Here is a 27135-nt window from a genome sequence, read left to right as displayed (position 1 = left end):
TAGTCATGGTTGGTTTCAGTGCATTCCTCTGGATGTTTGCAACACAGCCAAACGTCATTGGTTTTTTTGCTGGGAGTATTGACCGAAGTGAACTGATTTGAAGACAACGAGCAATGACTACCTTACGCACCAATAATTTTAGCGAAGCTTCATTGATTGACTATATTTCTGCCCAATGACCACTGATCTTCTTGAAATCTAGCTGGGTAGATAGCCAATGAGCTGAGGTAATCGCCAGTATGTAATGGTTTTGGGTTGGACCACAATTCCTTGTTTGTAATCGCACGCGCAGGGAACTCCATTCTCACCTTGATGATCAGAGGAGTTGCTGTAAGGCTTTTTACGGGCAGCTGTATTTCAGAAAGTTGTAGTTTCAACGATTTCATTGAAGATATCATGGCGAATAAATCAGGTACTGTAACGGTTCTCCTCTTGTGAAGTAAAGGCGGACCAAAGCGCAGCGTGGTGGTTGTTCATTATATTTATTGACGACACTATACATGAACAAACTAACGAAAACAAAACAAGAAACGTGAGAACTCAAAACAGCCCTGTCTGGTGCAAACACAAAACAGGAACAATCACCCCCAAACAAACAGTGAAACCCAGGCTACCTAAGTATGATTCTCAATCAGAGACAACTAATGACACCTGCCTCTGATTGAGAACCATACTAGGCCGAAAACATAGAACTGACCCAAAACATAGAAAAACAAACATAGACTGCCCACCCAACTCACGCCCTGACCATACTAAATAAATACAAAAACAAAGGAAATAGAGGTCAGAACGTGACAGTACCCCCCCCCAAAGGTGCGGACTCCGGCCGCAAAACCTTGACCTATAGGGGAGGGTCTGGGTGGGCGTCTGTCCGCGGTGGCGGCTCTGGCGCGGGACGCGGACCCCACTTCGCCATTGTCTTAGTCCGCCGTATTGTCCACCTCCGTGGCTTACTCCCCATGCCCACCCCTCTCAATGACCCCACTGGACAGAGGGGCTGCTCGGGACAGAGGTGAAGCAGCAGCTCGGGACAGAGGGGCAGCTGCTCGGGACAGAGGGGCAGCTGCTCGGGACAGAGGGGCAGCTGCTCGGGACAGAGGGGCAGCTGCTCGGGACAGAGGGACAGCTGCTCGGGACAGAGGGGCAGCTGCTCCGGGCGGAGGGGCTCTAGCGGCCCCTGGCTGACTGGCGGCACTGGCGGCCCCTGGCTGACTGGCGGCCCCTGGTTGACTGGCGGCACTGGCGGCCCCTGGCTGACTGGCGGCACTGGCGGCCCCTGGCTGACGGGCGGCACTGGCGGCCCCTGGCTGACGGGCGGCACTGGCGGCCCCTGGTTGACTGGCGGCACTGGCGGCCCCTGGCTGACTGGCGGCACTGGCGGCCCCCGGTTGACTGGTGGCACTGGCGGCCCCTGGCTGACGGGCGGCACTGGCGGCCCCTGGCTGACGGGCGGCACTGGCGGCCCCTGGCTGACGGGCGGCACTGGCGGCCCCTGGCTGACGGGCGGCACTGGCGGCCCCTGGCTGACGGGCGGCATTGGCGGCTCCTGGCAGACGGGCGGCACTGGCGGCGCTGGGCAGACGGGCGGCACTGGCGGCGCTGGGCAGACGGGCGGCACTGGCGGCGCTGGGCAGACGGGCGGCACTGGCGGCGCTGGGCAGACGGGCGGCACTGGCGGCGCTGGGCAGACGGGCGGCACTGGCGGCGCTGGGCAGACGGGCGGCGCTGGCGGCGCTGGGCAGACGGGCGGCGCTGGCGGCGTTGGGCAGACGGGCGGCGCTGGGCAGACGGGCGGCTCAGATGGCGCTGGGCAGACGGGCGGCGCTGGCGGCGCTGGGCTGAGTAGCTCTCCTAGCGCCGAACAGGCGGGAGACTCCGGCAACGCTGGAGAGGAGGAAGGCTCTGGTAGTGCTGGACAGGCGAGGCGCACTGTAGGCCTGATGCGTGGTGCTGGCACTGGTGGTACTGGGCCGAGGACACGCACAGGAAGCCTTGTGCGGGGAGCTGCTACCGGAGGGCTGGGGTGTGGAGGTGGTACTGGAAAGACCGGACCGTGCAGGCGCACTGGAGCTCTTGAGCACCGAGCCTGCCCAACCTTACCTGGTTGAATGCTCACGGTCGCCCTGCCAGTGCGGCGTGGTGGAATAGCCCGCACTGGGCTATGCAGGCGAACCGGAGACACCGAGCGCAAGGCTGGTGCCATGTAAGCCGGCCCAAGGAGACGCACTGGGGACCAGCTGCGTAGAGCCGGCTTCATGGCATTAGGCTCGACGCTCAATCTAGCCCGGCCGACACGCGGAGCTGGAATATACCGCACCGGGCTATGCACCCGCACTGGAGACACCGTGCGCACCACTGCATAACACGGTGCCTGTCCGGTCTCTCTAGCCCCCCGGTAAGCACAGGGAGTCTGCCCAGGTCTCCTACCTGGCGTAGCCATACTCCCTGTTAGCCCCCCCCCAAGAAATTTTTGGGGCTGCCTCTCGGGCTTCCTTCCGCGCCGCCGTGCCTGCTTCGCCAACTCCATTCTCCGATAGCCTTCCGCGCACTGCTCCATCGAATCCCAGGCGGGCTCCGGCACTCTCCCTGGGTCGGCCGCCCACCTGTCGATCTCCTCCCAAGTAGTATAACCCATGCCATTGCTGTCCATAACGTCCTCCCATGTCCATACCTCCTCGCGCTGCTCCTGCTGCTGCTTTCTCCGTTGCCCATTACCACACCGCTTGGTCCTGTTGTGGTGGGTGATTCTGTAACGGTTCTCCTCTTGTGAAGTAAAGGCGGACCAAAGCGCAGCGTGGTGGTTGTTCATTATATTTATTGACGACACTATACATGAACAAACTAACGAAAACAAAACAAGAAACGTGAGAACTCAAAACAGCCCTGTCTGGTGCAAACACAAAACAGGAACAATCACCCCCAAACAAACAGTGAAACCCAGGCTACCTAAGTATGATTCTCAATCAGAGACAACTAATGACACCTGCCTCTGATTGAGAACCATACTAGGCCGAAAACATAGAACTGACCCAAAACATAGAAAAACAAACATAGACTGCCCACCCAACTCACGCCCTGACCATACTAAATAAATACAAAAACAAAGGAAATAGAGGTCAGAACGTGACAGGTACAGCGAAGTCAAAGTCTAAAGTTTTTTGTTTGAGGAATCTTGGAGTGTTATGATTCAAACGAACTGAGGAGCTGTTTCTGCAAGGACAGGACGTACTTCTGGACGGGTAAGTGCTAATGCCGTTTTATGAAATATATTAATAAAATATAAAATGTTATATACAGTGCCTTGCGAAAGTATTCGGCCCCCTTGAACTTTGCGACCTTTTGCCACATTTCAGGCTTCAAACATAAAGATATAAAACTGTATTTTTTTGTGAAGAATCAACAACAAGTGGGACACAATCATGAAGTGGAACGACATTTATTGGATATTTCAAACTTTTTTAACAAATCAAAAACTGAATAATTGGGCGTGCAAAATTATTCAGCCCCTTTACTTTCAGTGCAGCAAACTCTCTCCAGAAGTTCATTGAGGATCTCTGAATGATCCAATGTTGACCTAAATGACTAATGATGATAAATACAATCCACCTGTGTGTAATCAAGTCTCCGTATAAATGCACCTGCACTGTGATAGTCTCAGAGGTCCGATAAAAGCGCAGAGAGCATCATGAAGAACAAGGAACACACCAGGCAGGTCCGAGATACTGTTGTGAAGAAGTTTAAAGCCGGATTTGGATACAAAAAGATTTCCCAAGCTTTAAACATCCCAAGGAGCACTGTGCAAGCGATAATATTGAAATGGAAGGAGTATCAGACCACTGCAAATCTACCAAGACCTGGCCGTCCCTCTAAACTTTCAGCTCATACAAGGAGAAGACTGATCAGAGATGCAGCCAAGAGGCCCATGATCACTCTGGATGAACTGCAGAGATCTACAGCTGAGGTGGGAGACTCTGTCCTTAGGACAACAATCAGTCGTATATTGCACAAATCTGGCCTTTATGGAAGAGTGGCAAGAAGAAAGCCATTTCTTAAAGATATCCATAAAAAGTGTCGTTTAAAGTTTGCCACAAGCCACCTGGGAGACACACCAAACATGTGGAAGAAGGTGCTCTGGTCAGATGAAACCAAAATTGAACTTTTTGGCAACAATGCAAAACTTTATGTTTGGCGTAAAAGCAACACAGCTCATCACCATGAACACACCATCCCCACTGTCAAACATGGTGGTGGCAGCATCATGGTTTGGGCCTGCTTTTCTTCAGCAGGGACAGGGAAGATGGTTAAAATTGATGGGAAGATGGATGGAGCCAAATACAGGATCATTCTGGAAGAAAACCTGATGGAGTCTGCAAAAGACCTGAGACTGGGACGGAGATTTGTCTTCCAACAAGACAATGATCCAAAACATAAAGCAAAATCTACAATGGAATGGTTCAAAAATAAACATATCCAGGTGTTAGAATGGCCAAGTCAAAGTCCAGACCTGAATCCAATCGAGAATCTGTGGAAAGAACTGAAAACTGCTGTTCACAAATGCTCTCCATCCAACCTCACTGAGCTCGAGCAGTTTTGCAAGGAGGAATGGGGAAACATTTCAGTCTCTCGATGTGCAAAACTGATAGAGACATACCCCAAGCGACTTACAGCTGTAATCGCAGCAAAAGGTGGCGCTACAAAGTATTAACTTAAGGGGGCTGAATAATTTTGCACGCCCAATTTTTCAGTTTTTGATTTGTTAAAAAAGTTTGAAATATCCAATAAATGTCGTTCCACTTCATGATTGTGTCCCACTTGTTGTTGATTCTTCACAAAAAAATACAGTTTTATATCTTTATGTTTGAAGCCTGCAATGTGGCAAAAGGTCGTAAAGTTCAAGGGGGCCGAATACTTTCGCAAGGCACTGTATATAAAAAAAATATATAAAAATGTTTTTGCAATGAAATGTGTGGTTTGTTTGTTTGTGTGTGTGTGTGTGTGTGTGTGTGTGTGTGTGTGTGTGTGTGTGTGTGTGTGTGTGTGTGTGTGTGTGTGTGTGTGTTGGTTTGTTTGGGTGTGTGTGTGTGTCTGTGTGTGTGTGTATATATATATATATATATATATATATATATATATATATATATATATATATATATATATATATAACAATGGCCGGAGTTGAATGGAACAGCACTTCACCTTAGTGACTGTTCCCTCTTCTCTATACAATACATATCTGTTTATTTTATGTGATGATAACAGGCTCAATACAAATATTTTTTAAATGTTTTCTTTCACAGTGATAGCGACTCCGACTGGGAGCCCCCGGTGCCAAGCTGCCCGCTCTACCTGTGCCCCCAGTGGTGTTCATATGCCACAGTTCATTACTGCAGGCATGACTGTGCCTCAGGGCCAAAAGGGCACAGCATGGAGGCGTCATTGTGTTCTGTGTCGCATGAAATGCACCACTTGTTCAGTTTGCCTCTGCTTTACATCAGAGAGAGACTGCTATGGGACATGGCACAGGCAGCAAAATATTGTGATGAGGACTTCCAAGGGGTGTACTGTTTTTTATATATGTTTATTTTCTAATATTTTTTAAACATTTTTTTTGTTGTGTGTGTGTGTGTTAGAATTGCTTTATGATATGTTGTATATAGTTATTTGCACTGCTGTATATAGTTATAGGTCATTTCACCAATTCGGCCACTTGGGTACATTTGGGCAACGTGTGTGGGACACCTGGGTGACTTCATGCTAAATGTAGTGTAGCTCACCCATTCCTGTAGTTATCAGTCTGAAACTTGGCACACCTACAGTTGCCCTCTTGTGTTATCCATCAAAATTATCTCCAGCCTCCTATCTGACTGTGTGGCTATTCTAGTACATGTGAAAGATGATACTACAACAATAAAAAACAGAAAACGTATGCTCTGTCTTTCTCTTTTCTTCCACCAGATCTACTGTGTTATATTCTCCTACATTCAATTAACATTTCCACAAACGTCAGAATGCTTCCATTCAAATGATACCAAGAATATGCATATCCTTGCCTCTGGGGCTGAGCTACAGGCAGTTAGATTTGGGTATGTCTTCTGCCTCTGGGGCTGAGCTACAGGCAGTTAGATTTGGGTATGTCTTCTGCCTCTGGGGCTGAGCTACAGGCAGTTAGATTTGGGTATGTCTTCTGCCTCTGGGGCTGAGCTACAGGCAGTTAGATTTGGGTATGTCTTCAGGCGGAAATTGAGAACAAAGGGATGCAGCCATAACAGGTTTTAAGTAGATTTAAAATCAAATACTTTTAGACTATTACTCAAGTAGTATTTTACAGGGTGATTCACTTTTACTTGAGCCATTTTTATTTAAGGTATCTTTACTTTTACTCAAGTATAACAATTAGGTGCTTTTTCCACACGTATTATTGATATACATTACTTCAGTCTAGATAATTACATTTGAGTAATTTAGCAGACACTTTTCTACAGGCTACAGATGCTTACAATCATAATATGTCTGCAGTGTCCATATGTACAGAATTCCTGCCTCTTTCCTACTGCTGGTAGGACAACCATGCCCCTGATCTCTGTATCTGTGTTCTCAACAAATATCACATTTTCTAACGCCTACATTAGTCATCTATCATGCTGCAATGTTCCTCTGACCCTGAAAATCAAAGGACACAATCTAGGCTGTTTAAAAGGCTGCACTGGAAAATCTTAATTTCATTTCTTAATTTCGGACAAAATATTCAACTACTAGTCCAAACAATTATTTCCTGTCCCCAACCATCACATTAGACCTGTACATATCTAAGAAGGACTGTGATACTCAAGTCAGTAGTGTCATTCCAGACGACTACATTGCAGACGTGCAGAAAACATGAACTAATGGTTGAATTTCAATGTCATCTTCAGTGCAGTCTGACATCAGATCACAATATCATATGGATGCGGTTACTGACATATTAAACACTTATCCAGGTATTATGAGATTTAGTGTGCGACTGCAGTCATTGTGTTGATATTGAGTCTCTCTCTTTCCCCAGTACTCTGTGCTTCCCAGCAAACAGTCCAGTCTGAGACTCAGCAGGTGAAAGGCATCGTGGGACAGTCTTTCTCTTTTCAAGAGAGGGTGATCAAGATTGCCAATTTACATTATGGAGACCTTGATAGTATTGCAAATGTGTACCCTGGTAAAGAAGGCAACATCGCCCTTGAGAAGAGATTTGAAAACCGCCTCCGCTTGAACAATGTTACAAGATACTTCACTCTGTCAGACCTTCAGATAGACGATGCTGGGGTTTATACTGTTGAGAATACAGACGAAGAGAAAAAAACAACAAAATTTGAGCTCACTGTATACAGTAGGTGTCTGTGTGTGTGCTGTGTATTACAGAAACATTTAATATAGTTTCCAATTCCAATTTATTCATATTTTTTCTTCCAGATGTTGTTTCCAAACCTCCGGTGACAGAGTGTAACAGCAGCTCCTGTAGTGTGGTGTGTTCTGTGCACAATGAAAAAGAAGTGACCTTGACCTTGTACAGGGGAGAGGAAATACTAAACCAGACCAGCAGTCCTGACCTCACCTCTGATCCATCTCTCCACTTGGAGGTAGAGGGAAAGAACTACAACTCCACCTACAGCTGTGTGGCTTCCAACCCTGTCAGCAATGAGACAGTTCTTGTCCCAAAATGTTGCAGTGAACATGGTCATCCTGATGATGCAGGTAAGAGACATTTTGAATGGAAACCATCCAGAAAATAGCAATTACCAAGTCAAACTGAAGTGTAGTTGAGCTCATTCAAAACATATTTTACAAAAATAATTTCCTTGTGTTTTATTTCAGACAGTGGCGAGATGACTCTGGGTATGGTTATTATTGCTGTATTCTGCGTTCTGGTTGCCTCTGGGCTGGTTGGACTTGCAATCTATCTAAGGAAGAGTAGAAATGAACACTCACAAGGCAGGTATTTATCTTTTACAGGTGTGAGCTCACTCCCCAAAGTCAAAACATCTTTAGCCTTGTTTTTTTTGTGTGTTTTTTTACAATCAATGGTAGTATTTTGGAAAAGGTAGGAAATGTTTGCTTGAACCCAGGATGCAGGTAAAATATATACTACACTTCCTCTGCTTGGTCAGACAGTGTCATTATCCCAGACGACTTCTAAATGTTGAAAAAGCAGAAGGCACACACACTCTTGACAATGATTACTTGAAAAGCTCATCTCATCTGACACTGTTTTAAAGACTGCAAGCACAGACACTGATTTACATAGTAACACATGAGTCCTGAGTGTTTACAGAACCTGTCCAGGGAGGTGAGCATCTGTATGTCTCGTTCAGTTAGTCGCACCTCACCTTAGGCCCATATTTACTTTCCTTTATGTGTCTTCATAGATTCATCTGAAAGAGTGCAAGTTGACATTGAGTATACAGAGATAACTCCTAAAAAACAAACAGATAACCAGGTTAGTAAAAATGTTACAGGCTCATGTCTACAAGTCTACAAATTTCCCGTTTCCTTCCTCTGGCACAAAGTTTTATTATAAAGAGGCCTAACATCTTTTTTTTTTTACATTTGTTGGTTTCCTACCCCTTTTATCTCCCCTCTCAATTCAATTAATTTCAATTCAAGGGCTTTATTGGCATGGGAAACACATGTTAACTTTGCCAAATCAAGTGAAGTAGATAATAAACAATCAAATGAACAGTAAGCATTACACTCACAGAAGTTCCAAAAGAATAAAGACGTTTCAAACGTCATAATATGTATATATACAGTGTTGTAACGATGTCCCTGTCACTCTCCATCCCTCCCTCCCCTCCCCTCCCTCCCACACCTTGCCTAGGAGGAGCGAACAGGTACACAAGAACTGAAATGGCTTAGAGACAACCCTAAACTGACATCGGTTTACTATACACTCCAGTTACATCGCAGCGTTGCCAGCGGGGATGTTGACACAGCGACTTTCCATTTTGCTCCTTCATGCTGAGAGGCCAACATGATAACTCATATCCTGGAGAGGACGGTATATCATAAGGAGGACGTTGAAACAAAATGAAAGTAAAAAAATATTCACCCAGAAAACCTTTTAGAGGCACAGTTGTTATGGGAGAACATTCCCCTGGAACTTTTGCACTGATGTTATAATTTCAGGCTTTCTTTGCAGGTCTTTCTGTCAAATAGGGGGCTCGATGACATCCACTGATAAGGACCAATTCAATAGCTATGCATTGAGTAATTAGCAGGATCAGGATAATCTCTCTTTTCAAGTGCCTTTTATCCCATATCCCAATGTACAGTTTAGGTTAAAACAAATGGAACCTCTTTTAATACAATTCACTAGTGTGTTTGCTATGCTGTAGCTGGGTCAAAGCTTATTTTTCAGTTCTGTCTGTTCTGTTGTTTAAATGTAGGTTCTTCCCCTGTATCTTTTTTATAGCTGGTCATTGTTTAGCTTGCCAGTGGATAGCAGCTGTGTACATCATATAAAAAGAGCAGGCGTTTGAGATAAAACCACCTACTCCTTAGAAGCTAAGGCTGTTAGGCTTCTTTAGAAACAAAAGGTCCAAAGATGTGTTTTCCTTTCACCGTGTATGTTGTATTGAAACATTTCTGAGAGGAAAATCTTCCGTTTTTCTGTTTGATCTTGAGTGACATTTTATCGCTTTTTGCAGAATTTAGGGCTGGGATAAATTGTAGCTTTTAATTTAGCTCATTTCCTTTATGATGGACCATTTATTGATTGCCCCAATCTATGTAGCACATCAACCCTTAATTAGATATTTGATGGTGTAGCTACTTTATTTATGGCCTGTATGTGTCCCATATATGCAGTTGAAGTCAGAAGTTTACATACACTTAGGTTGGAGTCATTAAAACTTTTTCAACCACTCCACAAATTTCTTGTTAACAAACTATAGTTTTGGCTAGTCGGTTAGGACATCTACTTTGTGCATGACACAAGTCATTTTTCATCGACAATTGTTTACAGACAGATTATTTCACTTATAACTCACTGTATCACTTATAACTTATAACTCATTGAAATTCCAGAAAATTCCAGAAAAAGCTTCTGATAGGCTAATTGACATCATTTGAGACAATTGGAGGTGTACTTGTGGATGTATTTCAAGGCCTACCTTCAAACTCAGTGCCTCTATGCTTGACATCATGGGAAAATTTTTAAAAATCAGCCAAGACCTCTGGTTCATCCTTGGGAGCAATTTCCAAACGCCTGAAGGTACCATGTTTATCTGTACAAACAATAATACGCAAGTATAAACACCATGGGACCACGCAGCCGTCATACCGCTCAGGAATGAGACATGTTCTGTCTCCTAGAGATGAATGTGCTTTGGTGCAAAAAGTTCAAATCAATCCCAGAACAACAGCAAAGGACCTTGTGAAGATGCTGGAGGAAACAGGTACAAAAGCTTCTATATCCACAGTAAAACGAGTCCTACACCGACATAACCTGAAAGGCCGCTCAGCAAGGATGAAGCCACTGCTCCAAAACCGCTATAAACTGCACATGGGGACAAAGATCGTACTTTTTGGAGAAATGTCCTCTGATCTGATGAAACAAAAATATAACTGTTTGGCCATGATGACCATCGTTATGTTTCGAGGAAAAAGGGGGAGGCTTGCAAGCCGAAAAACACCATCCCAACCGTGAATCACGCGGGTGGCAGCATCATGTTGTGGGGGTGCTTTGCTGCAGGAGGGACTGGTGCACTTCACAAAATAGATGGCATCATGAGGGAGGTCATTTATGTGAATATTTTGAAGCAACATCTCAAGACATCAGTCAGGAAGTTAAAGCTTGGTCGCAAATGGGTCTTTCAAATGGACAACGACCCTAAGCATACTTCCAAAGCCACTATGTTTAACAGCAGAGAAAACCCCCTAAATTATATTTTTTCTACTTGAAATTGGATGTCTTTTCCTAGAGTGAACCCAACATTAGAAAATGAGAAACATCACCTTTATTCATATTTCCATGAAAGCTGTAGACCACCAGGGTACAAAAATTGTCTTAGGGTCATTTTTGACCCGGCAGTTCGAAAATCATTTACACACCACAAAAACCACAAAGACACACACACATGCGCGCACACACACACACACACACACACACACACACACACACACACACACACACACACACACACACACACACACACAATTGAGATTGTGTGCTACTGATTGAACTCAGCCAGCAGCTCCTGAAGAGGAAGATCCCCATGATTGGGTACAGTTAGAAAGAACAAGCCTGAGCTCCCCCCTGCACTCCTCGCATCAAGGGGGAGAGAGGCCTTCTCATCAAAGTTTTCCTTCACCCCCACCACCACTCTAGTTTCTTACCTCCCAAAGAGGAACAAGAATATGGTCCTCCTGAGCACACTGCACAAAACGGCTGAGATCAGTGATCGTGAGGATAGGAAGCCAGCCATCATTGTGGACTACAAACACAATAAAGGAGGCATGGACAACCTGGACAAGGTGATTTAAACGTACAGCTGCAGGAGGATGACTGCCCACTGGCCCCTGGTCATCTTCCATAACATCATTGTGTCCTCATACAATGCCTTCGTGATATGGAACAAGATCAACCCTATATGGATGCCTGATAAGTGGAACAAGAAGAGGGTGTTCCTGGAGCAGCTGGGAAAGGCACATTCAGCTGTTCAGGGGGCTGAATCTTATTTTTTAAATTATTTTTTTACCTTTATTTAACTAGGCAAGTCAGTTAAGAACAAATTCTTATTTTTAATGACGGTCTAGGAACGGTGGGTTAACTGCCGGTTCAGGGGCAGAACGACAGATTTGTACCTTGTCAGCTCGGGGATTTGAACTTGCAACCTTCCAGTTACTAGTCCAACACTCTAACCACTAACCCTAACCCTGCCGCATCCTCAGGTGTCCTGATCCACCTGAGGCTGCAGCTGGGGCAGACAAGAGGAGGAGATGCCAATTCTGTCCCACAAGGAAGGACTGTAAAACAAATACTAAGTGCTGCACATGTGAGAAATACGTCTACAAAGTCCAGGCACACACATTAGCATACTGTCCTACATGTGATAATTAGAGCTGATTGAGTTATGTTCTTCACATTTTTGTTTTGCATCTATCATCTTATTTTATTCTTATTTACTGTTGTTGTTTATACATCTTGTGGGTGTCGTCAATGGTCCACAAAATGGGAGAAGACTAGTATTTTGTAGTTGAATTCCTCATTGTACAGTATATAGGGGTTGATATAGGGGTTATGGACAACAAAGTCAAGGTATTGGTGTAGACATCACAAAGCCCTGACCTCAATCCTATTGAAAATGTGTGGGCAGAGCTGAAAGAGCGTGTGCGAGCAAGGAGGCCTACTAGCCTGATTCAGTTACACTCCGTCAGGAGGAATGTGCCAGAATTCACCCAACTTATTGTGGGAAGCTTGTGGAAGGCTACCCGAAATGTTTGACACAAGTTAAACAATTTACAGGCAAATGCTACCAGATACTAATTGAGTGTGTGTAAACTTCTGACCCACTGGGAATGTGATGAAAGAAATACAAGCTGAAATAATTCATTCTCCCTACTATTATTCTGACATTTCACCCTCTTAAAATAAAGTGGTGATCCTAACTAACCTAAGACAGGGAATTTTTACTAGGATTAAATGTCAGGAATTGTGAAAAGTTTAAACGTATTTGGCTAAGGTGTATGTAAACTTCCGACTTCACCAGTAAAAACTGTAAACTGTCAATCTCTTTTTGCTGTCTGTATACCAATTGTGTAAATGTGAATATACAAACATAGTTCATAAAAAGTCATATCAGCATTGCACCTGAGATGTTAAGGAATTAAAGCAGATTAGTATCATTTGTGTGTTTAACTGTGGAGGCATTACCTTTTGCTTTTGCACAATGTAGCACTGTCCTCACAATAAAGAAAATCCACCATCCACAATAATTACCAAATTACATCTCTCATGTGTGAATCTACCATATATATATTTGATTGGCTTCCCAAGTGGCACAGCGGTCTAAGGCACTGGATCGCAGTACTTGAGCCGTCACTACAGACACGGGTTTATTCCCAGACTGTGTCGCTGCTGGCCGTGGCCTGGAGACCCATGAGGCGGCACACAATTGGACCAGTCTCGCCTGGGTTAGGGGAGGGTTTGGCCGGCCGGGATGTCCTTGTTCCATCGCGCTCTAGCGACTCTTTGTGGTGTACTGTGTGCATTAACGCTGACGTCACATACAATACAAGTCAAAAGTTCAGATACACCTACTCATTCAAGGGTGTTTCTTTATTTTGATTATTTTCTACATTGTAGAATAATTGTGAAGACATCAAAACTATGAAATAACACATACGGAATCATGTTTTAACCCAAAAAAGTGTTAAACGGATATATTTTATAGTTGAGATCCTTCAAATTATCCACCCTTTTTCTTGATGACAGCTTTGCCCACTCTTGGACCACGGTGCGCTTCAGGCTTGGGTTTGCTGAGGTGCAGCAGTGGCCTGAAGGTAGAAACCTGTCTCTCAACTTCGGAATTGCATTGATGTCAGTAGAGTCATGTTAGTAACTTGCCCTATGTTTGACAGCCATACTTCAGGATAGTCAGACAGGGCAGACAGGGCATCTCCAGAAGAAGATTGAGGCGCTTTACCTCAGTGTGAAACCGAGGAATCACTCCCTCTACCGTTTGACAGGTAAGGCCCAACAACAATATGACCTCAAACACATTGTTCATCAAGCAGTACAACTGATTTGTGAAATACAATACATGATTCATATACATCAGACCATGTTTCTGATAAAATATAGGCATGACCTATGTTATTAATTGATGTAAACATTTAATTAAACTGTGAAATTACGTGACCTTAAACAGCAGTGTAACTTGAGTTGAATGCTTCGTACTCTCTTTGTTTGTGCCTCTCTTGTAGCTCTATAACTTACAGTCATGTAATATATCTGATTATAAACTGAGTGGTTCGAGCACCGAATGCTGATTGGCTGACAGACGTGGTATATCAGACCGTAAACCACGGGTATGACAAAACATATATTTTTTACTGCCCTAATTACGTTGGTAATCAGTTTTATAAAAGCAATAAGGCATCTCGGGGGTTTGTGGTATATTTCCAATATACCACGTCTAAAGGGCTGTATCCAGACACTTCCCGTTGTGTTGTGCATTAGAACAGCCCTTAGCCGTGGTATATTGGCCATATACCACACCCCCTCTGCCCTTAATGTTTAAATCTACAGTCCATCTAATCACCCTTTTTTTCAGATGGCAACAAGAGGAGGCATCAGATTCTGAGAAATTGTTGAGGACAAGGCGGCCTTGACAGCTGCCATTGCTCAACTTCACGAGTAGCAGGCAGAGTTTAGGCTCCCCACAGTGGACAAGCTGCTCAATATCGACAAATTTGTGTGGCCATGGGAGAGACTTGGCAACAGTAAGTATATGACTGCAGAAGGTATCTATTGTGGTTTAATTTTTATCTTCAGCGTAGGTTGCAATCATTGCTGTTGTTCGGTTATATACCTCTGTGAGTTTACATCTCATCTGTGGTATCACCACAGGCAACAGCCAGCTTACCATCAAAAAGGAAATATTCGACAGACTGATGTTGGTGAACAGACTGCAGGAGGATCCTGGAGCAGGAGATGAAGAGTTGCGGGAACACTGAAGGCACTGTCCCTACAGCTGCAAGATCAGAGTAAGTTGAGGTTTATACTATTTGTGGATTGAACTTTTTGTCGCATTTAATGGTATCAGACTGTTCTTCTTTAAAAAGGAAATGTCTGTCACATAGAGAAGAGCGAGAGACAAGTGGTTGAGGATACAGGTAGTGGGCTTCACGTAAAAAGTCAATGTGGTCAGAACAGTAAATGAGATGGGGAAGATGGTTGAGAATGTGAATGTCTCAATAATGATACTGTTATAGCGTGAGAAGAAAAAAAGCTGTGGGTTATGAGGGTGTCGCAGTTGTCATAGTGTCACAGTTGAGTGTCTGAACGTGGTGAACTGTTCTTGTTCTGGTTAAAAACACTCCCGTAGGACAAGAAAAGAGACTTCTTTAGTGCCATTAGCACATCTGAATTAACTGACTTAACCACTACATGGTTTAACTAGCTAACATAACCCTCTCAAAATAGGTTTCTAACCTCAAGGGTCTGGTTAAAGGATAAATAAATACTATATTTATCTCTAATTGGTAATATCGTTTTCATAAATGTGTTTTTCTAGAGATATTGTAACGAGTCAATATAAACACTGTTTACTGGCAACATATCCATGTTCCATTCAAAGAAGCCTAGTATTTACCAACTATCCTGTATGTGAATGACTGCCCGGGATGTCAAAATGATTGTGGTATTAATTTCAAGATTTTAAAGGTTCAAATTTACAATATTTCTTAGCGTTAAAAGTTATACTTACTTACTCAGTCCTCTTATTCCCATGTGGGACATTAAGCTGCAACAATCTTCTTCTGGAGTCTGTCTTTGACCACAGCTTGTGCCGTCTGTCCCATGACCATTAAAGACCCATCTACATCCAGCTCAGCAGCCACCACTGTCTGTCGCCATGTCGTTTGTGTCCGGTGTATCTTATAAAAGTTATAGTTCACCTTATTACAGAAATGTGTCCGTTGTTGTCTTACCTCGGGTCTTGTCCTGATTCCAAGGCATCTACTCCACAATTTCTTATAAATCACAAACTACAGACTCTTCTCCAAAAATTAATAGGAAAAAAAATACTATACAATATCCTTAAAATAATGTCACAAAAGTTGAGAAAACCAATCAGAATGCAGGTGAAACCTGTCTGTCCTGCTATCTTTCACAAGTGTGTCAGTTCAGGTGTTACAAGAATGTATTTAACGAGCTGTGAGGAATGTGAAGAATAAATGAACGTGTCTGTGACTAAGCTTATCTAGGTAGACATATTTGCTCGACATGCATATTATTTAAGAGTAAAAGTAATCAATAATAATACATTTCATTTTTACCCTGCTTTCAGTTAAAAACAATCTCAAAGTGCTAAAAAGTAGTGATATTGTTACTATTGAGTGTACTGTAACTGATTTCAATTAGCTATTATTAGTTTAAAAAAAACATTGTTCTCTGATAATATAAGGCTAATGTGGAACCAACTTATGGAGATGGGAGGTTGATAGTGTTGGGTTAGGTAGTTTAGTTCTTACAGGCCCCGATTCAGACTGAGATAAATTGACAAAAAAATGGCTTAAGTATAATTTGGGGGACTTAAGTCCATATTTAATCAACTTGTCTCAAGTCTGAATAGGGCCCCCAGTGCCTAGTGTAATTCAACACACCCTTGGACAGTTTTCACATTTTGCCACCTCAAATTTAAATATTAAAAGGGATTCAATTGGGATTTTTTTTCTCCACTGATCTACACAACCAACAACACATTTTCAAACTAAACCAAATGTCTCAAAACTTTTGGTCCCCTAAAATGGAGGAACTATGAACAAGAAGCGCTGTAATTCCTAAACGGTTCACCCAATATGGATGAAAATACCCTCAACTTAAAGCTGACAGTCTGCACACACAGACACTAAACACATTACGCCATGTTCAAATGGATCATTATTGTGTCACCTGGTCAAATTGTTAACAAAGCAGGATGGTGAATCCTTCACAAACATACAATATCCTTTAAATAAATGCATGTCGCTACACACGCAATAATATCTGCTAAATATGTGCGTGTGACCAATAAAATAAAATGTTATTTGATATTAAAAAAAAATATTTAAAAAAATGTTTAATCGAGAATGATTAGAGAGTGTTCCTGGCTGTTTTCTCTCTCTCCTCCCCTCTCTATCTCTCCCCCCTTTCTCGCTCTCCCCCTCTCTCACTCTCCCCCTCTCTCTCCCCCTCTCTCACTCTCCCCCTCTCTCTCCCCCTTCTCTCACTCTCCCACCTTCTCTCTCTCTCTTTCTCTCTGTTCTCTGCCTCGAAATGGAATGCTCATCCACCATCACTCAACATTCAACAATTATCTGGGCTAGAAAGAATGCACACAGTATAAGTGCATCTATAACAGTCTTTTGAGAGACAAATTAAAGGTGTTACCTTTGATGCGGTTTCATCATATTGAAAAACACTGCAAAGATTCCTGGGTACACCACCAAGGCTGCTGCTCTGATAACAGGATAATATCTCCCTCCATGCCCCTCCTCTTTTTTGTGTTGTATGTGAAAAGCAAATACAGTTGAAGATGTTGTAGTTGTTTCAAAATGAATGCAAACTCCACCCACCCAGCCCCTGGGAAAGCTTAAACTAACAAACTCAATGTCTGGGCGCTCTTGTCGAGTATCTCAGACTATGCTATGTTATTTGAAGATGATTTAGTGGAACCAGTTGGATGATTGTATGAACTGTAGGCTACAATGCTGTTTTCTCAAAGAAAAAAACTTAAGGTGACGCTACTGCATCTCTTCGGTATGTGCCCCTTGATTATTGTGACTGTGGTTGTGGAGACTTGAGACTAGAGACAGCTGTGTTAAACTCATGTGTGACACCTTTAGACATTTTTCCATGTGATACAGAAACGTCATATATGTATATAGGTAAGCTATACATGTAGGCTTATTAGTCTTATTAGTTATGTTCGCAAATGTAATTACTATGTCTGCAGGCTTGGCTACCTGATGCTTTATACAATGTTATGGGACTTCCACTGTTGTTCCAGGCGGAGCGTACACCCTCAAGTTACACAGCTGATATAAAAAAAGAAGGCATTGACCCATTTGCTAAGGTTGTAGTGGAGTGTTTCTGTGCAGCAGCAATTACTGGGGGCTGGGTGATGTTTTTTGTTCCTTTTTTTCCTCTTTTATTTTTCAGGGGGTGCTACAGCACCCCAATTTCACGTGGCTATGTTCACAAGCGTCGATGGCTACACCTAACAACAGTTGTGTGAAAAAAACTCTCTGTTTTATCTCATAGAGAAAGCGAAGTTGATCAACTTGAGTAACTCAACGTGACTTTATCTGTTTCTCTGGGACAAATGATCTGACTGCAACCAATTTGCCTCTTATTTGAATGTTGGGATTATATGTGAGCTCACACAAGTCATTCCCCTCTGTGTTCAGGATGGAGAAGAGAGAGCATTTCCTCTTGGTAACAAGATTTTATCAACTCACTGCATTAGATGTTTGTCCTACTTGCCTAAAGTGATGCTCTTAAACAACTTCCCCTTTTCTGAAACTGTAACATGAACAACTGTGTTTATGTTTCGTATGACGTTTTAAAACATTATTGTCATGATAAGAACTAGAGTTGGGAATCTCCTCCATGGTGTTGTATCATTGAATGACAATGAGCATACTGTAAGTCCATCAACTAAATGAAGAACCCCCGTAGATCAAACATTCAGGGCCTGTTTCCTGGACACAGATTAAGCCCTGGACTAAAAAGTATGCACAATGGAGAATCTCCATTGAAATAGGGTTTTAGTCCAGGACTAGGCCTAATATGTGTCTGGGAAACAAGCCCTCAAAGTATTTAAGATGTAGTGTGAGAAGGAAATGATGTGGGTTTTCAGGTTTTGGTTTTGTCTGTCAGAGCTATCTTGAGTTTCTTGACTGAGGTGCTTGTGAACTGTTAAGGGACTGTAAGGTATTTATAATGAGGGATACCTGGAGAAAATCGGACCTCTCTGAAATGAATATGGATGACCCTTCAGTAAAATATATTTTTACACTCCCTGACCGTTTGAAACAAGACAAGTGACCCTCCCCTGTACCCAAAATGAAACAAAGTGGATAGCAGAGAACATGCCTACTGCTTTACCCTCAATCCTAGGGCAGACCAGAGCCTTTAGATATGTAGTTTTAGAAGCTGTTCTTCATTTTGTAAGCATTAGCCTACATGCCTAAGTTGTCAGACGGTTGTGGATTCACATTCCACCGAGGACAAGGGTAGAGAGGAAAAGGTCTCCATTATAATAAAAGCACTGCATGAATCTATCATGTTATTTGAATTCTGAGAAGAAATTGCCTTTTTAAACACTTTTATGCAATTCTACTTCATTTTACATGATTGGAGACTAGCAGAATATTTTAATATCACACCAGAGCAAGACACTGAATGAGCGCATGCTGCAGCACCAGAGAGGCTGTGATTTCAATACAGGCTGTTAAATAAGATAAAAAAATGTGTAATAAATGTGATAAATATTTCTCTCCGAAACATGTGTTCCACAGTTATTGGCACCCCTAGAAATTCTTATGAGTAAATCTAACTGAAGTATATTCCCATTCATATTTTAGGTTTTTAAGTTCACCTGAGTTATTAGGAATGCTTAAGTGGTAAGCTATGACTTCCTGTTTCACCGGGGTATAAATAGGAGGTGACATACAGGCCAAGTTCCCATATTTATCCTCGCTATGGTAAAGACCCGAGAATACAGTAATGTTGTGCAACCAAATGTTGCTGGGCTGCACAAATCAGGAAATGGTTAAAATAACATTGTTTAACGGTTGACAATGCCCATTTGTAGAATAATAGTGAAAACTATGAAATAACACACATCAAAACTATGAAATAACACATATGGAATCATGTAGTAACCAAAAAAGTGTTAAACAAATCTACATATATTTTATATTTGAGATTCTTCAAACTAGCCACAGCTTTGCACACTGTTGGCATTCTCTCAACCAGCTTCATGAGGTAGTCATCTGGAACGCATTTCAAATAACAGGTGTGCCTTTTTAAAAGTTAATTTGTGGAATTTCTTTCCTTTTTAATGCGTTTGAGCCAATCAGTTGTGTCTTACAAGGTAGGGTTGGTATACAGAAGATAGCCCTATTTGGTAAAAGACAATGTTCAAATTATGGCAAGAACAGCTCAAATGAGCAAAAAGAAACGACATCCATCACAGTGCCATCCGTTTTGTCACTAAAGCACCTTATACCACCCACCACTGCGACTTGTATGCTCTAGTCGGCTGGCCCTCGCTACATATTCGTCGCCAGACCCACTGGCTCCAGGTCATCTACAAGTCCTTGCTAGGTAAAGCTCAACCTTATCTCAGTTCACTGGTCACGATGGCAACACCCACGCGCTCCAGCAGGTGTATCTCACTGATCATCCCTAAAGCCAACACCTCATTTGGCCGCCTTTCGCTCCAATACTCTGCTGCCTGTGACTGGAACGAACTGCAAAAATAGCTGAAGTTGGAGACTTTTATCTCCCTCACCAACTTCAAACATCAGCTATCTGAGCAGCTAACCGATCGCTGCAGCTGTACATAGTCTATTGGTAAATAGCCCACCCATTTCCACCTACCTCATTCCCATACTGTTTTTATTTATTTAATTTTCTTCTCTTTTGCACACCAATATCTCTACCTGTACATGACCATCTGATCATTTATCACTCCAGTGTTAATCTGCAAAATTGTAATTATTCGCCTACCTCCTCATGCCTTTTGCACACATTGTATATAGACTCCCCCTTTTTTTTCTACTGTGTTATTGACTTGTTAATTGTTTACTCCATGTGTAACTCTGTGTTGTCTGTTCACGCTGCTATGCTTTATCTTGGCCAGGTCGCAGTTGCAAATGAGAACTTGTTCTCAACTAGCCTACCTGGTTAAATAAAGGTGAAATAAAAAAAATAAATACAAAAAATTACCTTTAGACATGAAAGTCAGTCAATCCGGAAAATTTCAAGAACTTTGAAAGTTCCTTCAAGTGCAGTCGCAAAACCATCAACCACTATGATGAAACTAGCCCTCATGAGGACCATCACAGGAAAGGAAGACCCGGAGTTACCTCTGCTGTAGAGGATAAGTTCATTCGAGTTACCAGCCTCAGACATTTTCAATTAACTGCACCTCAGATTGCAGCCCAAATAAATGCTTCACAGAGTTCAAGTAACAGACATATCTCAACATCAACTGTTCAGAGGAGACTGTGTGAATCAGGTCTTCATGGTCAAATTGCTGCAAAGAAACCCCTACTAAAGGACACCAATGAGAAGAAGAGACTTGCTTAGGCCAAGAAACAACAACGGTGGATATCTGTCCTTTGTTCTGATGAGTTCAAATTTGAGATTTTTGGTTCCAACCGTCATGTCTTTGAGAGACACAGAGTAGGTGAATGGATGATCTCCGCATGTGTGGTTCCCACCATAAAGCATGGAGGACGAGGTGTGATGGTGTGGGGGTGCTTTGCGGGTAACACTGTCTGTGACTTATTTAGAATTCAAGGCACACTTGACCAACATTGCTACAACAGCATTCTGCAGCGATACACCATCCCATCTGGTTTGCGCTTAGTGGGACAATCATTTGTTTTTCAATATGACAATGACCCAAAACACACCACCAGGCTGTGTAAGGGCTATTTGACCAATAATGAGATTGATGGATTGCTGCATCCGATGGCCTGGCCATCACATTCACCTGACCTCAACCAATTGAATTGGTTAGCGATGAGTTGGACCGCAGAGTGAAGGAAAAGCAAACAACAAGTGCTCAGCATATGTGGGAACTCCTTCCAGACAGTTTGAAAAGCATTCCAGGTGACTACCTCATGAAGCTGGTTGAGAGATTGCCAATAGTGTGCAAAGCTGTCTTCAAGGCAAAGGGTTTAACACTTTTTTGGTTACTACATGATTCCATATGTGCTATTATTCTACAATGTAGAACATAGTAAAAATATAGAAAAAACCTTGAATGAGTAGGTGTGTCCAAACTTTTGACTGGTACTCTATTTGAGAAGAAAAAAAAAATTATGATAAGAATGTATTTTTTTCTTTCAATTATTTAACTTTAATTAAAGTTTGTATTTGTGTGATTTTGTAAATGAAAGACCAAGAGGATAAACAATAAGACGTTTTTTCACTGCCCATTTTACCAAGGGTGCCAAAATTAGTGGAGAGCACTGTATATATTGTATCTGTCCCTAACAATATAAACAAAATCATACCGCTGCATTTAGCCTGTACAAAATATATTTTGGCCAGTTCTGAAGCTGTATGTTAGTGTAACAAGGCATGCTTGCAAATATATTTTGTCCTCTTTTGTCTTGGTCAATTTCGACGAAGATTAATGTGTTTTATTTTAACACTTTATTAAACAGTGCATAAAGCTATACTCTGATCTTTGTTTTTTCTCATGTCAGTGTTTTCTTATCCTGGATGAGTATGACAACAAATAGACAAAAAAAAACACAGAGCACCATGTCAATGTAGGCATTTAGGGTTGGTTTCCCGGACACAAATTAAGAAATAACATTTTCATTGAAAGTATTTTTAGTCAAGAACCAGTCTGACGAAATTGTTGAATCTCTAATCAACTGTCAACTTAGATCTTTGCTTGCTACGAAATCTAATCTCAATGTTCATAAGTCAGGCTTCTGAACAAGACATAGCACCATCTCGGCAGCATCACTGGATGTATATTAAGCAGTACTTGAGTAAAAGTAAATAAACCTTAATAGAAATGACTCAGGTAAAAGTGAAAGTCACCCAGTAAAATACTACTTGAGTAAAAAGTATAAAAGTATTTTGTTTGAAATATACTTAAGTATCAAAAGTAAAAGTATAAATCATTTCAAATTTCTTAAATTAAGCAAACCAGACGGCATCATTTTCTTGTTTATTTTAATGTACGGATAGCAAGGGGAACGCTCCAACACTCAGACATAACTTACAAACTAAACATGTGTTCAGTGAGTCATCAGATCAGAAGCAGTAGGGATGACCAGGGATGTTCTCTTGGTAAGTGTGTAAATGTTATTATTCAGACGCCCACCCAGACCCTCCCCTATGGGTTTAGGTGTGCGGCCGGGAGTCCGCACCTTTGGGGCGGGGGGGGCAGGTGCTAATCGTTGTCTCTGATTGGGAACCATATTTAGGCAGCCATATGCTTTAGGTATCTTGTGGGTGATTTTTCCTGTCTCTGTGTTTTGCACCAGTTTTCTTATTTTGTATATGTATATTGTTCATGTATTGTTATATTGTTCATGTCATCATCTTTATTAACCATGTTCAACCATAACCACACTGCATTTTGGTCCTCCTCTCCTTCCCAGGAAGAAAACCGTTACATGTTGCCTTTTCTACATTGCTTTGTTTTTGCAGTGATTTTATAGCCTGGTGTATTTTCTTTTGATTCTCTGTATATACTGTACAGCATCACTGCATTTGTGAAGGACAACATGGAAAAAGGTCAAATAAAGCCTTCTGTTTCTGGATATTCATGCTCTTCAGTGACATTCTTTCTGTGTTTGTCATCTTTGGTTAAATCATTTTAGGAAAAAATAACACAACCCATGCTGTGATAATATATTTACTCGTCTTTTATGGTGCATACTATAATTATAGTATCAACAAATGGCACAGAAATATGAAAGAGGGTTAACCATGTTAGAGTATATTGATAGTTGTAATTTGTATTTATTGGGCCGTTGTGTAACGATTTATTTAAATAACTTTTCATTAGATAACAAGTTGTATGTTTTGATGGAGGTAGTTAATTTTGTGTCATGTATTTAATGTTTTGAGAGTCTTAATGCATTTTGCAAATTAAATGTGTCATTTTGGCCAACGTGTTTCAGTTTTGGGCTGCATGTTAATTGTTTAGAAAACGTTAATTCTGTTTGGACACATTTTATCAAGAAAAACTGCAATTTGCTGCATTGCTATATTATTAGAGAATAACTATGATATTTAAGGCAATGCGTTGATATTGAGTTTCTCTTCCTCTCCACAGTACTCTGATCAGCCCAGCATTCAGCCCAACCTGAGACTCGGCAGGCGAATGGAATCGTGGGAACGTTTTTCTATTTTCCAGAAAGGGTGTTGAACTCTGGCAGTTTACTTTATGGAGATCTTGGCATTATTGCACAGGTGCACCCTGGTAAACAAAGTAATACCAACCTTGAGAAGAGATTTAAAAACCGCCTTCACTGGAACAATGTTACTGGAGTCTTCACTTTGTCAGACCTACAAATAGTTGATTCTGGGGTTTATACTGTGGAGAATACAGATGAAGGGAAGACAAAACATACATTTCAGCTGACTGTGTACTGTAAGTGTGTGTGTGTGTGTGTGTGCTGTAAATTACAACATCATTAAAGTGGCAATCAGCAGTAGAAACAATACTAAAGCTGTCACCTTTTGGTTTGGTAAAGAGCTGAGGGATGTTTCTGGAGAAATGTAACCACTCTCAAATTCATAGACCGAGCTATGGATTCAAGGACTGATCAGACATCATGTAAAACATTATAGTGTGTAGATATATAGTATTTGTTTACAATTTCTTTGTTTACAAACACCAGAGTAAAACTTGTTTATGGGTTCTAAACTCAATAAGCATTTATAAATATTCTTCAAGAATCAATGGGTACATTTCATTCATTTCTAAATCCAAAAATGAATGTACCAACTGCTCTTTGCCACTTTAAAGATAAGATCCATTTCACTAATTCCCATTAATTCATTATTTGTCTTCCAGATGTTCTGTCCAAACCTCAGGTGACGGTTCATGATAACATCTCCTGTAGTGTTGTGTGTTCTGTGGAGAACGGGAGAGAGGTGACCCTGTCCTGGTACAAAGGAGGGGAGATGCTCAACCAGACCAGCAGCCCTGACCACATCACCCTCTCTCTACCTCTCAAGTTGGATGAACAGAACAGAGACTCTTACAGATGTGAGGCTGCCAACCCAGTCAGCAAGGAGACAGCTGTTGTTCCACATTCCTGTATAAAGAGTGATCCCTCTAAGGTGACAGGTAAACACATGTACAGTATTAATGTTACATTGCAGACATCCAGACAATACCAACTTCTATATGAAACAATAAGTATGGTAGAGCTCATTTTATGAAACCCAATGTTTTAATAAAAGTATTGTTTTCTCTCTTTTTAATTTAGATGGTGATTGTCTTATTATTGCAGTAATCTGTGTTCTGGTTGCCTCAGGACTTGTTGGACTTGCAATATATCTGAAGAAGAGGAGAAACGGACACTCACATGCAGGTATTTAGCTTTTAATGGGGTGAGGTCATTCTCCTTGTCAAAGTCAAAACATGTTGTGCACAACCTTTTTTAATTATCATGGATAGTGTTTTATAAATGTAGGAAATGTTTGCCTGAACAACAGATGCAGGTCAAATGAAGTGGCGTATCTTCCACACTTCCTCTGCTTGGTCAGACAGTTGCATTATCTCAGACCACTTCTCTAAATGTTGAAAAAGCAGAAGGCACACACACAGAAGCACAGTCTGACAATCATTACTTTATAGCTTCTCTGGTACCAAACAGACCTCACAGACACAGGAATCCATAGTAACATGATTCTTTAGTGTTTTCAGAACCTGTCTTGAGGATGAGCATTTGTGCATATCTGTCAGTTACTCCCAACCACGCTGTATATTTAATTTACTTTATTTGCCTTTATAGATTCACCTGAAAGAGAGCAAGATGACATTCAGTATGCAGAGATAACTCACATTAAACCAGCAGAAAACCAGGTTAGTAATAATTCTACAGGCTGATAAACATAGGAGATGTAATACAGCTGCTTTATCAGCCCTCATGTCTACAACTGTTGGCTTTAGCTCTGTGTCAGTGGGTTAATGTGGTATTGAGTTGCACAGACCACCTGAGTTTGATAACCGGCCTGATGTCACTGCAATCAGTTTTGCCCAAATTAAATGTTTGGGTTGCACAATGAGACGCCACACTGCATATTGTACATACAGTACCAGTCAAACGTTTGGACACACCTACCCATTCAAATTTTCTCACAACTGCAGACCACATGTAACCATACCAACCAGGACCACCACATTAGGACCTATGCCCTCCCTGGCCTACCCATTGCTGCGCTCTTGTCCAGTCATGAGAAATCCATAGATTAGAGCTTATTGAATATATTTTCATTTGACTGATGTCCTTATATGAACTGTAATTCAGTTAAATCTTTGAAATTGTTGCAAGTTGCATTCATATTTTTGTTCAGTATAGCAATGCCTTTGATCTTCTTGTGCCTTTAACAGTATCTGTCAAGTCAGTGAACTTTTAAGCTTGGCTTCTTTGTTCCTCCCACTATATTTAGGAATGGTTCTAGATGTGTTGACTGTTGAGTTACTTTCTGCAGAACAATGAGATTAAACAACAGAGCATCAGACGTGTCTTGTTTCCTTCCTCTGGTACAAAGTATCTAATAACGAAACACATCATAATTTTTCTTTAACTTTTTTGCTACACCTTTTCTCGTCCCCCATCTCTGCTCCTCTTTCCTTGTCCCTCTCAATCCTTCCCTCCCTCCCTCCCTCTCCCTGTCTAGGAGGAGCGAAGAGGTATGCCAGAACTGGAGTCACTTAGAGACAACCCTGACCTGACATTAGTTTATTATACACTCCAGTTACGTCACATGGCTGCCAGCGAGGATGTTAACACTGCATGAAGTTACTGAGAGGGTGACATGATAATCCACATCCAAGAGAAGTGGACTTTGAGACAAGATTATAGTAAATATTCATCTAGAAAACTTTTGCACAGTTGTTCCTGGAGAAAATTCCCATTTAACCATTGTGCTGTTGTTATCATTTCAAACCTCCTTTGTTGTTCATTCTCAGTCTCTTGTTGAATTGGGGCCTCGATGAGATTCACTGATGCAGACAAATTAAATAACTATACCTAGGGTTATTATAGCTGGTCATTGTTTAGCTTGCCATTGGATAGCAGCTGTGAACAAAAAAGCAGATGTTTGGTGAGATAAAGCCGCCTACTCCTCAGCACAATGGCTATTGGGCTACGGTGGAAACCACCATATATATTATGTTGAAACATTTCTGATTGGTAGATCTTGATTTGCATTTTGACTCAGAAAGTGATCTTTGGTGAGATTTTACTGTTTTTGCTTTTCACAAAATGCAGACATGATTAAGTGTAGTTCAGATCTTGCTTTGACTACAACTGTGTTCATGCAGTTTGAATGTACGAAAGTCAGAGTTTAGTTTACTTCTTGCTCCTACTTGAGACGCAGACGTCTCAAGTAGGCACCTGGAAATGCAAATGCGCTACGCTAAATGCTAAATGTACTCGTTAAAACTCAAACGTTCA

The 27135-nt window shown here is 41.9% G+C and overlaps 1 protein-coding gene and 2 pseudogenes across 1 annotated transcript in view; all 3 read left to right on the top strand.

Annotated features, from left to right (window-relative positions):
• Positions 1-8992, top strand: part of LOC139419778 (SLAM family member 5-like) — a 51661-nt pseudogene extending 42669 nt beyond the window's left edge.
• LOC139418811 (SLAM family member 9-like) overlaps positions 1-27135 on the top strand; it is a 139590-nt gene that overhangs the window by 45750 nt on the left and 66705 nt on the right. The window lies entirely within an intron of this gene.
• Positions 397-26411, top strand: LOC139419777 (T-lymphocyte surface antigen Ly-9-like; annotated as a pseudogene).

This window comes from Oncorhynchus clarkii, chromosome 10 (assembly GCF_045791955.1).
Source record: "Oncorhynchus clarkii lewisi isolate Uvic-CL-2024 chromosome 10, UVic_Ocla_1.0, whole genome shotgun sequence".
Taxonomy (NCBI): Eukaryota; Metazoa; Chordata; class Actinopteri; order Salmoniformes; family Salmonidae; genus Oncorhynchus; species Oncorhynchus clarkii.
This window is presented reverse-complemented; position numbering and strand designations above follow the sequence as displayed.